Here is a 3975-nt window from a genome sequence, read left to right as displayed (position 1 = left end):
GGAGCATGTAGAGTCATCGGATCTAGTTGCTGCATTTTCATTCCTAATAACGCGCCGTCTGTTTATTCAGCTATAACCAGACTTCATAAAATTGCCCATCAGTTACACCAGAATCCAGGCACCTGGACATGGTCCGGTTGGTTCTGGAGTATAATTTCTGCCTGGGGATGGACAGTATTGTCATTTCTAGGTATTGCAGTAGCGATCATATTCAGTTGCTGCCTCTGTATACAATGTGGCCCTGCGATTTGCGGCATTTGTGCTACCTCTTGTATTCCTAGTCCCAAGTCCCGTCCTAGATCCCGTTCCAAGAAATTTCGAGACGAGCAAATGATACTGTATGAAATGATAGATGGTATCATGAATATTGATGTTTCCTGATGGAAACGTAGTGACAAGGAGGGAATGTGGAAAAGTAAATTTTGCCATGTTCTGTGTCCCTACGTGTTCCCCATCTTATGCTATATGTGCATGATTAATATGCATATGTATTCCCCATGATCGATTAAAGACGCAATTACAGTTGTGTCCATCTCTAGTATGCCAGTTTCCAGTTCTCGTGAAAGCTACGAGTATTAGGCCTATGTAAAGCTACATTGCCACGTTTCTCAGTGTGCACGTTATTTCATTGAAAGTCCCCGTTTCTAGGCCTCAAAAGGGCCCGGACTCAGATTCAGCTCCTGTCTCCTGAACCCTCTCCGAGGAGCGATACAGCCCCCACCTGTATCCCTGACCCTTCACTTACTTCCTGCCTCACAGTGCCCGGCTCGGCCTGGCTCTGCCTCCCAGTCTGTCAAGAGTATGTTATGATTCTAGTTATCAGTCCAGCCCTCCTTCTCTGCATTCCTAAGCTACTGAATCGCATCAATAGTTTCAGTCATCGTCTAGCCTTTACGTCTCCATGTAAGAGAAATACTGTATTTATGGTCATTTAATATTCCTCAACACACACTACATGTAGAATAATGCATGCACCAGTCTTAGTGTCTGTTAGCCTTTGCCCTGATAACTTTTGGATTCTATCAACATGTTCTCTAAACATCAGATACTAGATAGTGTTTAGGTACATGTCGCTCTGACTCTCCAGACTTTCGTCTCTCCTTCTAGCTCAGAAGTCATAGCCCCCAGCTTCTCCCTAGTAACACGTCATTGCCAGCTTGCGCGCACCACTAGGTTAGAGGTCCCGGCTCCTTAGGTAGCCCCCTCCATGTTTCCGCCCCATTTGTGACATATTCCGTTACGTTTACATCACATGTCTATGTATACGCCCTGTTCACGCCTCTTGTTACACCTACTTTCTGCCTTATCTTTCGCGACTGCTACAGGCCCTGCCCACTGTTACGCCTATTGTATTGAACATCATGTATTTTGTTTAAGTATATATACTTGTGCACTGTTATTAAAAGTTGCCATGCCATTCCTTTGTCCTTGCCCCGTGCAGCGCTGCCATCCTATTCTCGTGCAGGTTGTCCTGTTCCTGTCCTTTATGCTGTATTAAACCTGCAAACTCCTACTACCTCGAATCTTGACTCTTATTTATTGAGCTATCTGTTATTGTATATCCAGTCAAAAATAGAGGTATTATTTATTTATTTACCACAGTAAGACCAATTCAAGTGGGGGAGTGAACTTTCCAGATTTTCGCCTTTATCATAAATCTTTTTCACTTCGACAAGCTTCGAAATGGCTCTTATCCGAACATTCTCCCTTTACTCCTCTTTGGTTATCTATTGAGCAAGAGGTTGCGGCTTTTTCAGCCAAAGCTTCTCACATATCCTTTCCCTTATTTAAACACACTTGTTCCCTTCTACGACCTTTACTTTTACCAGAACCTCTTTCTCAGGATACTTTTTTGGACTCCCCTATTTGGCATAATCCTCTCATACTTCTTAATAACAGACCTGTTTTCTGGAGTTCTTGAAGGTCAAGAAATATCATATGGGTTAAACATCTTTTTCATGGTATCTCGCCATATTCTTTCCCTGAATTTCAAGCCTTATTTCTTTGTCACATAATTTTACTACTCTCATGGCAATCATTCTTGATGTATATTATTCTCTTCCTTCCTCTTTTCATGATGATTCCCAAGTTCATTTACTCAAACTACTCCTCTCTACATCTTAAGCCTCTCTTATATACAAGTGCTTCTTAGCTCCCTCTCCAGATCGACTTAGATCTAAACAGGAGATTTCATGGGAGTCTGATTTGGGATGCGAATGGAATATCTGTTTCTGGGACAAACTTCGGTCAAGGTCATTAAAAATCTCTTGTTCTGCTTCTCTTACTCAGTCTATGTTCTTTCTTTATCATAGGCTTTACCTTACCCTGGTCTCTCTTGCTCGTTTCTCCTTGGGCTCCGATTCTAATTGTTGGACCTGTGGTTCCTCTGATGCTAATTTCATGCATCTTCTTTTCCTCTGTCCTTCTGTCTCCACATTTTAGAAATCTATCTGGTCCTATATTTCTCGTATCTTTAATCTTACCATCTTCTATTCCATACCTCTTCTGTTTACTGGAAGCCTCTTTGACTCCTTGTTTATTCCCTCTCATCAGCATGGTCTTTTTGATCTCATGCTTGCTTTAGCCTTTCAACACATTATCCTCAACTGGAAAACTCTCACTAAGCTTTCTACACAGCACTGGGGGAACTCCCTCTGTCACTTTCATAGACTTGATATTGCCTTCGCCTCCTCCTATAAATGAACACTTAACAGAGACCTCTTTTGGCTGCCCCTTACTACTTATTTAGATCGGATTACTTTAAGACATGTCTCCTCGTACAATTCTGAAAATGTTAAACCTCCTTGAATATTGATTCTCTGTTCTCTTTTTCTATCACTCATAATGATTCTTCATGTATTATTGCCTGCCTAATGATTTACTCATGCCTTACTATGTTTTTGTAATCTAATATGCATTCTTCTTTTGTTTTAACATGTTTATTTACCTCCTTTCCCTTCCCCTTTTCCTTCCCCTTCTTTCCCCTCCCATCCCATTTAAAATCTTAAAAAATAGCTTTTATTACTGTTATTATGCCAGCTATATTTTGTTCTCACTATGCTTCAGTAATTGTGTTGTTGCTGGTGTTTTCTTTTGTTATACGTTCTTGTACTTTCAATAAAGCTTTTCAAACACAAAAAGAAGTACAGAAAGAGGCAAGAGAATTGCTGAAAGAAGCAACAGAGGTGTAGAAAGAAGCAAGAGAAGTGGTGTTAAAGAGGTACGAAGGGTGCAGAAATAGGCAAGAGAAGTACAGAAAAAAGTAACAGAGGTACAGAAATAGGTGAGAGAGGTCCAGAAAGAGGCAGGAAAGGTGCAGGAATAGGGAACAGTGGTGCAGAAAGAGGCAAGAGGGGTGCAGAAATAAGCAAGTGAGGTGCTGAAAGAGGCAACAGAGGTGCAGAAGAAGCAAGAGAAGTACAGAAACAACTAGGAGAAGTGTAGAAAGAGACAAGAGAATTGCTGAAGGAAACAATAGAGGTGTAAAAAGAAGAAGGAGAAGTGCAGAAAGAGGTAAGTGAGGTACAGAAAGAAGCAAGAGTAGAGCAGAAAAAAACAACAGAGGTGCACAAACAGGCAAGAGGGGTACAGAAAAAGGTAGGGGTGCACAAAGAGGTAAGAGATATGCAGAAAGAGGCAAGAAGGTGTGCAGAAAGAAGAAAGAGAAGTACAGAAGGAAGCATTAGAGGTGCTGTAAGAGGCAAGAAGGGTGCAGAAAAAGGAAAGAGCAGTGCTGAAAGAGGCAAGAGATGGGCCAAAAAGGAAGTAGGGTGCAAAAAGAAGCAGAAAAAGATAGAAAGAGGCAAGTGAGGTGCAGGAGGCAGGAGAAATTCAGAAAGAGGCAAGTGAGTTGCATAAACAGGCACATAGGGTGCAGAAAGAGGAAACAGGTGTGCAGACAGAGGCAATGGAGGTGCATAAAGAGGGGTACAGAAAGAGGCTAGAGCGATGCAGAAATTTGCAACAGAGGTGTAA

This window comes from Lissotriton helveticus, chromosome 6 (genome assembly GCF_964261635.1).
Source record: "Lissotriton helveticus chromosome 6, aLisHel1.1, whole genome shotgun sequence".
In the NCBI taxonomy this organism is placed as follows: Eukaryota; Metazoa; Chordata; class Amphibia; order Caudata; family Salamandridae; genus Lissotriton; species Lissotriton helveticus.
This window is presented reverse-complemented; position numbering follows the sequence as displayed.